General features: G+C 34.2%; 1 protein-coding gene and 1 non-coding gene across 3 annotated transcripts in view; one reads left to right on the forward strand and one right to left on the reverse strand.

The window, feature by feature from the left end:
• The window catches only part of ARHGAP12 (Rho GTPase activating protein 12), a 134,830-nt gene that overhangs the window by 16,890 nt on the left and 103,848 nt on the right, over positions 1 to 14,092 (forward strand). The gene's annotated exons all lie outside the window — the stretch shown is intronic.
• On the reverse strand, positions 944 to 1,047 carry LOC142864696 (small nucleolar RNA U13). Its single transcript, XR_012915045.1, has one exon. It is a non-coding gene; the product is annotated as a small nucleolar RNA U13 (small nucleolar RNA).

Consider the following 14,092-nt stretch of genomic DNA (forward strand, 5'->3'; position numbering starts at 1 on the left):
GTTTTTTAGATTAATTAGATTTTCTGGCTAATTCAGGATTAGGTGTAATGTCCTTTTTGTTGTAATGTTAGAGATTTTCCTAAGTCTGTTTCCACATATATGGCGCCGAATCTAAAATGAGTATACATTGGCTTTGTAAAGCAGCAGCTGGTAATGAATGTCCCCTTCATCCAGACCCTTGCCCACAGTCCATAGATTTTTCTGCTAAGTCCTCCCCACGCTGCACCCAAGACTCCTGGAACCAGTGAAGTCATTATTTAGCTTTCTTAAAATTTTCTAAAATGCTACTTTGTTACCTGCCCAGCCTCACCATAAACTTCCTAATTCCTTTATTGTTTAGAGCATTTCTCAAGTTAGGAATCTTAGGAGATTTTTCAGTCTTTTTCTTTTCTTTTTTAGTACTTGTGACTTCTGCTTGAATGAGTTTTGGTGATTTTTGTCTGAAAACCTAATTCTCAGTACTCATAATTTTCTTTGGCAAAGTTTGGTTGAAGTTCACTTGCCTTAGAAAGCAACCTATTTGTAGGTTGGAATTTTTCTTTTGACCACTAGTATAATTGTTGTTTATTTTACTTTTTTTTTTTTTTTTTTTTTTTATTTAGGACTATGCGAGGACTGTGGACTGAACTTGTGTTAGAACCAATGTAGATTTTCAGATTTTGGGTGTGCTGCTGCTTTGCTGATCTTTGGGAAAGCCACTTAATCTCTGAGCCCCAGTTGTTTCACTTCTAGAAGTGGAATTTAAGAGTCGTTAGGTTTAAGTGAAATCCCTTTTGTGTGTGTTTCTGGCACAAAAAGGGGCACTTGGCACTACATTGCTTCTGTTCACTGCTTAGTCACATATATATAGGTCATCTTAGAGATTAGACTTAGCAAGCACAAGTGTAAGGATCTTACTGCTCTGTAAGATCCCATAGATTTTTCTTTTTTTTTTTGTTTTTCACGTCAGACGGGTAATGTGCCGATGTCGTAACAAGGTTTGAGGGAGGCACATCTCACGCATGCGCGTGAAAACCCAATCATCACGCTTATGAACTACAAAAGGATCCCCATAGATTTTTCTATTCAGTGTTTTAGTTTATATATATTGAAAGGTATTCTAAATACTTCTTACATCCATTAGTCACAGAATATAAAAATTTTAAGTGGTTACTGGATTTTTAAACACTTTTCAAAGTTATTAAAAATGTTTTTAGAAAGTATAAAGCAACACCTTTACTTATTTGAGTGCAAAGGTGAGCTTTGTGTTACTCTTTATAATAATTATTAATTAGTAGATTTTGTAATACGATTTTTTTCTTCACATCCCTTCTGTCTGAAAGGGTAAGATGTATTTTTTGCACAGAAACTGAAGTAGGATCATTCATAAATGTGGCTGACAGAACACTACTTAATCAAAGCAACTGGCTTTGCTTTAGAAGGCTGGCTGGCTGAGTTACTGCCAGATTATGGGTTTTCAAGACCTCCCTGCCCCAGAATGCATAACCTGGTATTAACAGTACTTCACTCTTGAAAAAAAAAAAGAATTGACTATTTTGAGATGGCCAAAGTAGGTGTATCTGGTGACTTAATCTTCAGACAATAAAAATGAAAAAGCTGGTAAAACAGAACTGACATTTAATTTAAATAACTAAAAGGAAAAAAGACTCAATATAAAAATAGATTTATAAGAAATTGAATATATTTGCAGTAAGCCCTTAATAAATGTTGCCTATGTACAGGTACTGTATTAATGTGAAATCTGCAGATGGAATATAACATAGCTGTTAGTTTTTATCACTTCCCTCATTAATCTTTTCCTTACTCTGTAACCTTAGCCCGAATAACTAGTAATATGGATTGATTAGTGTTTTAGTTCCATTCCGTTCTCTTACTTATCCTTTACTTTGAGCATAGCATGTACTAAAGGGGAGTAAGAAGGAAAGAAAAAGGATTAAAAAAATCCACCAAAATGATCACCATGTCCACATAATGGAGAGTTATTTGTATTAAAATTGAATTTTATTTCAGTAATATTTTAGTGAAATCCCTGGGAGTGACAAAATCAACAGTGATTTTTTTTTTTTTTTGGTGACAGTAGTTTGACTGTTTCTGGTTTATAAATCAACTTGAAACAGGATTGTGAAAAAACAAAGCCGCATTTAGGCAAAATTGTGAAGTATTTAAACTATGTAGTGTCCTTGAACTTCCCTTTCTTTGTATTTTCCTCCCCTGAATAACATCTTGAAATCTCCACCTTCTGTTTCTACTTTCTAAAGTCATCTTTTTATCAAGTCTCTCTCCTTAATCTACATAGGAGAGAATAATAGTTTTTAAATTTGTTTTTATTTGATTGACTAGTTAGGTATTCAGAAATTCACAAAACTCTCAGAATTTGATGAAAACTGTGAACTTTTTTCTTAAGAAATGTACACTTGCACCAAATTTTGCCATAATTTCAAGGTATCCAGGCACCCAATTTGTCTTAGAGAGTTTTGGACAAAGTAAATGTGGAGGAAAAAATTGATAAAACTTTTAAAAGACAATTTAGTTATAAATGATTAAGTAGAAGGAGATTTGAGAGAGGAGCTAGACTAGCCTGAAATTACATTTAGGTCAAACCTGGAGGTAAAATTGATTTAGTCCTGTTAGAATGATTCGACTTACTCCCTACACCTTCTGCCGTCCAGGAAAAGAACACCTGGTGCTAATGGCTGGGGGTCTTTTCTCAGAAACTGCTCATATTATTAGTAAAAGTGAATACTTCATTATAACTAGCTTTCTCCTACAACGTAGACGATCTCATCAGGCTCCTTCCTCCTTAATTGTTACTAGTTGTGACTTTATGAGGATCTAGCAAAAGACTGTCTTTCCAAGAACATGCCTATGTGTATATTTATATTTATACATACAGTTCCCTGGATCACAGGCCAGATAAAAGTCCTCTTACATTTACCTTCTTTTACTTCTTCTCTAAATTAGGTCAAGAATCTCTTCTTTGACCCTTTTCTCTCCCTTTCCTTTTTTAAGGCAAGTTGTTCTCTCTCCCTTTTTTTAAACCTTTCTTCTAAACTCTACCTGTCCTTCTACCTCATGATTCTTAGATGCATTTGGCTTTATTTTATTTTACATTTAATTATCTTTTTTCTGCTGTAGTCCCTGTGTATTAGTCAGAACTCCTAGTTTTAAGTGCTAGAAACCCAACTGGGAGTATCTTAGGCAAAGGGGGATGTACTGGCTCATGAGACCAAAGCACAGGGAGTTTATTCATTTGGACATTAGGAATGATTGGAACCAGGGCCTTGTTGGATTATCAGGATTTCGTTTTATCTCTCTAGTCTCTCATCTCTTGCTTCTCTCTCCATGATTATGTCATTCTTGCAATGCATTTCTTCCACATGGCTGTAGACAAGTTGCAATTGCCAGAATCATAGCCTTTTAGTTTTTTTTTTTTTTTTTTATTAGAGTATCTTGTTTTTCTTTCCTTAGTTCTAATTGAGAAAATCTCAGAGGAGGAGTCTGGCTTGGCGTGGCTTGGCTTGGACCATGGTTATTTATGGCCAGGGGCAGATTGGATCCCATCCAAACTGCCTAGTTGAAATCTGAGGAGAAACAGTTCCTCCAAAGAAGTGGTAGGTAGACATGCTGTTATTCCCAGAATTAGGGAGAGGTGCCAAGCAGACAAAATAGTAGTTGTCTACCATATCCTCTTTTTCTGACTTTCGGTCTCTAGGTCTTCTCACATTATACCTGTTCTGTACCAGAACAGTCACTGACACCAACTGCTGTGAAGTCCAGGGAGGGAGGTGGCAAAGAATAGAGCCCTACACTTATTCTGGTTCACCATAGGAAGTTTTGAAGATCTAGATTTCAGGTAGAGAGAAATTCTATGTACTATAAAATAGGAAGAGTAAAATATTCTCTTTGAATGAGAGTTTGTGCATGTCTTTCTCTCTTCAGATTGTAAAGTCATTAATGCCAAAGATTGTGTATCTATCTCTGCCAACAGCCTCTTGACAACAAGTAATGTAGCAAATAACCTATTGTTTATACTGATTTGATGATAGGTCTACAGTTGACAAGGGGTGAACTTGTGATAGTTAATTTTATGTGTCAACTTGGCTGGGATATGGTGCCAATGTTGCTCAAACATTATTCTGGATGTTTCTGCAAAGATGTTTTTTTGTGTGAGATTAATGTGGAAGTTAGTGGACTTTGAGTAAAGCAGATTACCCTCCATAATGTGGGTGGGCCTCATCCAGTTTGGTTAGAAGCATTGGTAGAACAAAGACTGACCTCCCTTAAACAAGAAGGAATTCTGCCAGCCTACCACCCTTGGACTTGAACTACAGCTCTTCTCTGGATCTTCCTGCAGATTTTGGATTTGCTAAACTTCCATGATTGTGTGTGCCAATTCCTTGAAATAAATATATATTAAAAATAAATCAGTCTCTTTCCCCTCCCCATATATATAATATGTGTGTTGGGTCTAGAAATAGACCCAATATCCTGTTGGGTCTATTTCTCTGGAGAATTCTGATACACAGGGTATAGCACATTGACTGCTCTATTCTTTTATCATCATAATCGCATATTTAAGAGAAAAGCCTGAAGGTCAAATGTAAAATCTTTTGCAGGGACTTTTCAAACCCAGCTTAGTCAGGCCTTGTGCTCATCTCTGGGCCAATTATTCTGGTGGCTAGGTTGACTACTCTGATTTGTCAGAACTGCATTTTGTGCCAATCCCTTAACAACAAAGCTATGAGGTGTACAGGGTAGTATAATTGGCAATTCCATCACAGCATTTGGAGGGGAGAGCAGATAGCCAAAGAAAGTAACACAGTTGTGCTAGTACCTAAAAAGAGGACTGCTAGGCAGTCAGAAACAACAAATGTGCCTGTGGCATAATTACTTGCTGTACATTGGGATATAGCTATCTTTTGGAATATGGATTGAATATACTTTTTATGCTTTAGAATTCTTGGATATTGTGTGGAAATTTCCTTCACATCTGTATACAAAATCTGATAAACTAGAATTTTCATGCACTTAAATCTATGATTTTTAAAAAATCTTTTATTTTAAGGACTGAAGTCACAATGTCAGTTGATTGGAGTATCAGAAGTTCTCTCTCTCTGCATATGCATATGTATATTTACACACACATAATTGTAGGAGAGTAGCAAGTAGAAAATATGGTTGAAAAGCTGGCATAATCTTAATAGAGTCATTAAAACATGTGTACATTAAAAATGTTCTGTGTTTTCAGCCTGTTTTCTTTCTAGGGAAGAATTTGCTAATCTAGGTGACATATCAACAAAAACAACAGATGTGGAAACATTTTTGCATTTTTGTTGAGAAAAATCTCATCTGTATGCATAGAATATCTTTGGCAATTGCTTCAGTAAATGCCAGACAGATGGTTTAAATTCAGAATGATTGCTCAAATAATTTTACCACAAGAATTATTTTGAAGCCTGGAATAATAACACTGAGGATCAGATCTTTGGAAAATCATGAATGTAGGTTGGTTACATTAAAGAGGCATAGGAATAGGCTTCTAAATCAGAAAGATTGGTGTCTTATAATCTGTGAAAGATTCTCTACTTCTGAAGCCCTCTTTTTGTAACCTATGGTTGAATGCTACTTACCTGTTTTCTATAGCGTAAGAGAGTGGAATTCAGTATCTTAAAAGTTGTTGGAAAGAAGGTGAAGCAGGAGGTACAACCTGGTTTTTAATGGTAGAAAAATAAAAAAACTAGAAGGCATTCATTAAAGTAACATAGCAAAGAGGAGCTTCACGCATCTTCACCCACGGTTAAGCATCTTCCACAGGTCTGGCACTGGCACGTGCTGTTGCCTCACAGCTGATTTGTAATGTAGGTAGTGATATTTTCTTCTTAACATTGAAGAAATAGTTTCATATTCCTAGTTTAAGAAGTCAGGGGAGTAGTTATAACTTTAAAGGCTACTTAATTATAGTGAAATTCTGACACTCTTGTTTGATTGAGTTGTGAGTTGCTTCACTTTTTTCATAATTTTTCCTTGAAAAACTGACTTCTCTTATTAGGACATTAGACATTTTCTCAAAAATGAACAAAGTAAGCGCATCACTTTAAAGAAAACAATTGGTTTTTGTTGCAAATGATAAAATTCAAGATAGAATGTGAACATTGGAATTTTGAAAACTTATATTTGCTACCGTGAGCTTACAGCTTCTTAATCTCAAGACATTTCTGAGGAAAGCAGTGGAGATATAAAGGTTTTTGTTTTGTTTTTCATTTTTTGATCTGGTATAATGAAGTTTATCAACATTTGATTGATAAAACATAACTCAGTGAATGAATATTCTTCAAATGATCAATGTACAATGGGTAAGAGAGCCATTCAAAGTGCAAGGTAGACCAGTGGATTTTAATGGGACAAAGTTTCAACAGTTAATTGATAATGATTTTTAGATTCCACATTGCAACTAATCTTTAAGAAACTACCACTGTAGAATTTTGGTGGAGTGTCAGAGAAGAATGTTCACATTTATATGAAAAGGCTATTAAAGTACTTCTCCCTTTTCTAGCTATATATCTGTATAAGGCCACTGTTTATATACTTGAACCAAAACACCATATTGCAGCAGATTGAATATAAAATTAGGTGTGAGGATCCAGGCAATAAAGAGATTTGTAAAAATGTAAAACAGTGTCATTTTTCTCACTAATTTTTTTGGGGGGGAGATTGATCACTTTTTCATAGATATGTATGTTTGTTAACATGTAAAGGGTTTATTATTTGTAAATGAATTAATTAAAACATTTTTTGGTTTTAATTTCTAATACTAAATATGAATAGATATAACTCACATAGACAAAAGTTCTTTGGAGTCCTAAGTAATTTTTAAGAGTGTAAAAGGGCTCTGAGACAAGTTTAAGAATTGCTGTTTTGGTGATAGGATCTACATTTGGCTAGGTGAAAATGGCATTTGATTGGGGCCTTGCAAGATTATTCTCTTTAGAATTTAATACTTTCATGTAGTAGATTCAGAGCAAATGTTAATTGATGATAGTAAAAATTATGATAAAATGTTTGAAAATTTGATCAAATACTTTTAAATTTAATTAAATGTAAACTCTTACAGTTAGAGGGGCAACTGGTAGATGAATTCTTTGTTATATCTTTGTCAGAAAATTAGGATAGTAGTGGTCTTTTTAATTTTAATTTAATTTAAATTTTTTTTTTTTTTTGAGACAATCTCACTCTGTTGCCCCAGATAGAGTGTAGTGTCATTATTATAGCTCACTACAACCACAGACTCCTGGGCTCAAGTGATCCTCCTGCCTCATCTCCCAAGTAGCTGGGACTACAGGCGCATTTCATGATGCCAGGCTGATTTTTCTATTTTTAGTAGATATGGGGATCTTGCTCTTGCTTAGGCTGGTCTTGAACTCCTAGCTCAAGTGATCCTCCCACTTCAGCCTCCCAGAGTTCTAGGATTATAGGTGTAAGCTACCATGCCCAGCCAGTAGTGGTCTTTTAACTATATGTAGAATTCAATTCAAATTTTTGGTGTAAACATATATGCAATATTTTAAACTATAGTAATATTTGAGTACTGGAAAAATTTCAGCTTAGAATTAGTTTATACATATTTTTAAAATTATACATATAAAGTCAAATTCTTGCAAGGAAAACACAATGTGAAAATAATTTCAATATGTGAAAACTTTGACTATACAAAAATAGGAATGACAAGAAGTGAAAGACTTATATTTCTAGTAAGGATGGAAAGAGGAAGAAAAGATCTTCTGTAGTTTCTGGTCAGACTGTTTTTTTTGTGTGCTGAATTTGGAAAATGGAAAGCTTGGGGAAAAAAAAAAAGTCTACCCTACTGTGTCAGTTCTTCTTCAAGCATAACATGCAGTGTGAGATATAACTTAATTAGAGAACTGTTTTCAATACTTTGATATAAGGTGAATTGACACTATTTCTTTCCTTTTATCTGTTTAGTTTGTTGAACTAAAATTTGAAATAAGTTTTGGCTAGGGGATAATTAATGTAAGTCTTAAAAGAGTAAATATTTCTTAATGTAGTGAAACCTCAATCAGTTTTCTTGGAGGGACAGAATTTTTGCCTAATTGAATTTCCCTTGATAAGACAGGGATATCCAATATTTTTTGTTTATCACTTATGAAAGGCCTTCTGTGTGCTAGATAAAAACTAGGTGAGACTTTGCATTTTATGCTTATGGAGCTCATAGTTTTGTGTATTTTAGTCCATGCTCCAGCATTAGCAAAAGTAGCACATGAAAGTTTTTGACCCTTTCTTTGAAAAATCAGACTTTAGTCATTATTTTTACTATTACTTCCTCTGTAGTATTATATTTGCTAGTTTGTAGTGTCTTCAGGACATGCTCAATGTTACTTTTGGAGAAAAAAATAATTATACTATTAGCTATCATTTGCCTAATTTGTCTAAAATGGAAATATTGAAAAATTCCAGGTATCAGTTTTGGCTGGGTAGGCTCTGGCATGTATAATATTTTAAATGTAGATGTTTATTCTTGATTTCTTTTCATCTAGTTAAAAAAATACATCTAAACAAAAATTTTGTTTTCCCTACTCTCTAAGTTTGAAACACTTATTTCTCCTATTATGTAAACTCTTAGAGTATTCTTAATGTACCAGTTATGAAAATATTTTATACTGTGGTAACAAAAGTATTTTTAAAACACAGCTCTAACAAATGATTACTAATGCTTTTAGTACTTGGTAGGGACAATATAGGTAGTGTGTAATAGCCTGGACTTTGGAATCAAATAGATGTGGTTTTGAATCATGGTTAACAACTTCCTCATGAAGAGAAATAAATTAATTCCTGGACATTGAGATGATTAGCAAGAGAAGTTAGTTAAGCGCCTTACAGTAAATGCTAATAGATATTAACTGTTATTTCTGTTATTGCTAAAGGAAATTTCATTGAAAGAAAAAGTTCAAAAGTTTGTGGATTTATATTTGAGACCATGCGAAAGAGATTTTCTGACTTTTGAGGCAGCAAGCAAAAAGTCTGAAAACAAATGTATAGTTTGCATATTGGTTTAGAATTGATTTGTTTGGGTATATGCTTTATGTATTTTGCATGCTGTGTTGGGCCTTTTAAACATAGGTAGGCAGGTCCAGGACATTTATTCCTGTTTTTCAACCTATAGGCACAATGTTACTGCTTTAGGCAAGTTTCATTTTTTTAACATGGTATTGATCATTACATTTATATTATATTTGATAGTTAGTCCTTTGTCAATTTTAATATTCTTATGGAAAACTGATATGATACAGGTTTTCGTTTTTTGTTGTTGCTGTTTTTTAGGAACTCGTGATATAAAAAGTTTGGGAAGTATATTTGACTGTTTTGGATATTGCTTTCCATGTGTGGATTGCAAAGCTGCAAGGACAGAAATTGTGTCTGTTACTTTTTCCTATCCCATAGGACATAGTGAACATTTCTTGAATGAATAAAGTGGCCACTAGTAGAATCAAAAGACCTGGACATTAAAGAATATGACTTCTCAGTTTTACTTCCCTAATTAATGTCTACATGGAACATTAGTTTATTCACTAGCTCAAGTCCTTTTCTTGTTTTTCTAGTTCAGTCTGTAATGTACTTCCAAAGAAGACTTGAATTTTGGTATGGTTTACTTTCCATAGCTTATAATTGGTATGTTTCTCTAAAACTTGAATGTTAAATATCAAATTTTATATAAAGTATAGAGATAGCATAGTATAAACGAGGCAAAGAGCAAGGATTCTGGACAGTTTGCATCTGTTTAGAGTTGAGATTGGTCAACTCCAGTTGTCTGAGCCTAGACAAGCAACTGAACATTTCTGGAACTATTTCCTCACCTGTAAAATGAGAAAAATAGTAATACCTATGTCATATGGTTTTCATGAAGATTAAATGAATTAATATAAGTACTCAGAATAGTGCCTGATCCACAAAATATTCTATGTAAGTGATTTCTATTGTTATGTATAGATATATTCTTGTTACTTGATCTCAGTCTTTCAGATAGAGTTATTTATTTATGTATTTATATATTTATTTATTTATGAGACAGAATCTCACTCCTGTTGCCTGGGCTAGAGTGCCACGGTGTCAGCCTAGCTCACAGCAACCTCAAACTCCTGGGCTCAAGCAATCCTTCTGCCTCAGCCTCCCAAGTAGCTGGGACTACAGGCATGTGCAAGCATGCCCGGCTAATTTTTTATACATATATATTTTTAGTTGGCCAATTAATTTCTTTCTATTTTTAGTAGAGATAGGGTCTTGCTTTTGCTCAGGCTGGTTTCGAACTCCTGACCTTGAGCAATCCTCCCGCCTCAGCCTCCCAGAGTGCTAGGATTATAGGTGTGAGCCACCTTGCCCAGCCTAAAACCTGTTTTATTATTTACTTTGGAAGTATTTATTTAGCAAGTAAATGTATGAATATAAAAATTATAGAAATGTAATTATCGACCTGACTGAAGTATTGAAGGTGGAATTTAATTACTGGGCATAGTTGGATACAGGTACAAACATGTTATGTACATTTGATTGTTTTACATGAAGTAATATGAGGCTACGTTTTCTAGGTAAGCATTTTTCTGAGACCAATCAACCAAACAAGGATGTTTGAAAATAGAATCTACAATGTCTTCCCTTTATTTCAGAAAAGTTTGAACCCATCAAATAAAAGTTTTTGAATACCCAACTTGAACTAGGCACTTTCTGAGAACCATTATATATTTTTTTCATACATATTTGCTAAATATTTTAATCATTTTTTTATTTGGAAAGGAGAAGAAAAACACCAGTGGAAAAAAATAAAGCAAAAATCATGACCCTAGGCTTATTTGAATAATTAATTTATTCATGTATTCATTAAATAAATATTGAGCAGCAGTTGTATACCTTGTATTGTGCAAGATTCTAGGAATATAATGATGAGCAAAGAGTGTATCTTTAGCAGAGCCATGCTCTGGACTGAATACCACATACCTAGACAGAACAATGTATTATTTCTGTTGCTGCCTTGTAGTTTCACATAAGAAAAAATTTTAGTTTAACTGGACATTCCCTGAGTGCTGAGGCTTGTTAAAAGTACCTGCAGTGAATGGCCAGAAACCTTGTAAAGTACATAGGGCCCATCACTATAACCATTAAGGAACTTGGAATATATAGAATATTCCAATAGGATTCTAGCAGTATAGGTAGTGATGATATTAGTTATGGGATTTATCTGATTTAAAAATTGCCAGCTTAGTGCCAGCCTGAAAGTCTATGCAGGTGTCCCCAACCTATGGTGAGTTGTATAATTATTGAATAAAATTTACAATGTAATAGTAGAAATGAAGTACACAATAAATGTAATGTGCTTGAATCATCCTGAAACCATCCCCCCATCCCTGGTCTGTGGAAAAATTGTCTTCCATGAAAATGGGGCTTGGGGCCCAAAAGGTTGGGGACCACTGGATACCATTGACTTTTTTTTTAAACTGGAGCCAAGTGTGAGCATATTAGGTGATTTCTTGGGATGTAGTTAATTTGTAGGATGAGGCAATAAATAAGATAATGTAAGATTTGAGATCAGAAGAAAAATATTTGGGAAAGATTAAGTTAAATAACTTAAACAGTTATTAAAGGTAAAAATTCTACATTTAATTTTTGTGTCTATTTGACCTGAGTTAGCTACTAATAAAGTTACATTTTTAAAATAAAATTTTCCTTTTTTAAAGAAAACCACTCAAGTTGTCTGTGATAATTATTTCTATAGTTGTTTTTTTCCTTTATTATTATTTTTTGAGATAAGCTCTTGCTTTGTCCCCTGGGATATAGTACAGTTGCCTCATCACAGCTCACTGCAACCTCAAACTCCTGGGCTCAAGTGATCCTCCTGCCTCAGCCTCCCAAGTAGCTGGGACTACAGGTGTGCTCCACCATACCTGGTTAATATTTCTATTTTTTATAGAGACAGGGTCTCATTCTTGCTCAGGCTGCTTTCAAACTCTTGGTCTCAAGCAGTCCTCCCACCTTGGTTTTCCAAAGTCCTAGGATTACAGGCGTGAGTCACCATGCCCAGCCAATTTCTGTAGTTAAACAAGATAAATATTATTGTCTTTTAAATAGATACTAAAACTTACATGTAAACTGAAACAGTTGAAAATCACTGTTAATATATAAAAGCGATATTTTAACCCAAGTTCTGTTTTTTAATTTTTTGTTTTTTGAGACAGTCTCACTCTGTCTCCTAGGCTGGAGTACAGTGATGCTATCATAGTTCCCTGCAGCCTCAAGGACTCCAGCAGTCCTCTTGCCTCAGCCGTAGCTGGGTAGTAGCTGGGACTGTAGGTGTGCGCCACCATGCCTGGCTTTTTAAAAAAATTTTTTGTAGAGATAAGGTCTTGCTATGTTGCTCAGGCTGGTCTTGAATTTCTGGGCTCAAGTGATCCTCCTACCTTAGCCTCCTAAAGTACTGGGATTATAGGTGTGAGCCACCAAGCCCGGCCTAAATTCTGTTTTTGCATAGCTGAAGAAGATTTCATTTTCTCTTCATCCTTTCTGAGACTATATTAATAGAATGGGAATGTTAATGTTGAAAGGCTGGAAATTTTGTAATTACTTGAAGAAATTACTTGGGAAGAACAAAGTACTATACATATTAATCTAATTCTTAGGTACTTGGTTTTAACAAAATCTAGCTTAAAATGGGGAGAACTTTTTCACATAGGTTGGGAAACATTTCTCTAAAGAACCAGATAGTAAATATTTTAGGCTTTGTGAGCTATGTGGTCTCTGTTAGAAGTATTCAACCTCTGCCACTGTAGCATAAGAGCAGCCATAGCCAGTATGGGAACGAGGGAGCATGGCTGTGTTTCCATAAAACTTTATGTGCAAAAACAGGCACCAGGCTGGATTTGGACCATAGTTTGCCTATCTTTATACTCTACAAGGGAATATAGGAAACTGCTGAAACTCAAATACAAAATTGTAGAAGCACTGCTATACTGATAATATCTGAAGTTTCTGAAACAGAAGTGTCCATTATGTGATTGCTCACAAAGTTGATCAGCTGGTATAAAACAGTTCAGATTTTATTTATTAAAAGAGGTTTAGGCGTTTCAGTATGAAATATGGAAGTACAACATATTTGAAAGTGGAAAATCTGGTGTAAAGGATCACCGCCTGTACCTGTTAGGATCACAGCTTCATTCAGGACATCGATGAAAATTGTACTTTAGTGGTGTTTCTTTTTCTTTTTAATCCTATTCTCTACTTTCCAGTTTTTTTAAACAGGTTACTTTTTTGCCTTTTGTATTTATATTTCACAATATCATTTTGTGCAGCTTAATCAGTTCTAGTCAGGAAAGTGTGGTTTTAAAATTTTATTAATTATTTCCTAAATATCTTTCTTAAATATGTCAGATTTTCTTTGTTTTATCATGCTTATTTTGAACAGCTTTGTTAAGCACCCACGTCATGTGAATGGTATTGCTCAACACTCAAGTAATATAACATATATGTAGGAATTAGAATTTGTTGTTTTTATAGAAAAAACATCTATTGTTCAGTTAAAGTAATTTTCTTTTCATTGACAATTTTGCTCATGCAATTAAAATGAGTTGTGGAGAAAATAATCTGTTTATCAGTTACAATAACTTACTATATAGCTGTTCTTTAGACACAGTCAAGTGGGAAGAAGTGGAATGTTTAACTCTTCAGCTTCAGATTTAAAGACTTAAAATGGGAATCGATAAATGTCAGCATTCCTCTAGTAACTATATATAATTAGAAAAGTGCTACAGATACTTTTATAATAATTACTTGTTCTCAAATATTATTATTGATATGTATATGGTTTTTATGTTCGTATATTCACTAAAATACAGTATGAAGACTGAAAACTGTGACAACCAGACTAGTTCCTTCCTATGAGTATCACTTTATTCTATTAAAAGGAAGCCAGCATCTTTATGCCACTTTCAGTATGTCTCATTCTAAAGAGCAGCAGTGACCCTAAAGGAAATGCTGGGCAAGAAGTCAGTAAATCTTAATTGAATTTAGGTCTCTGCCACATATTTTCTCATTT

This window comes from Microcebus murinus, chromosome 25 (genome assembly GCF_040939455.1).
Source record: "Microcebus murinus isolate Inina chromosome 25, M.murinus_Inina_mat1.0, whole genome shotgun sequence".
Taxonomy (NCBI): Eukaryota; Metazoa; Chordata; class Mammalia; order Primates; family Cheirogaleidae; genus Microcebus; species Microcebus murinus.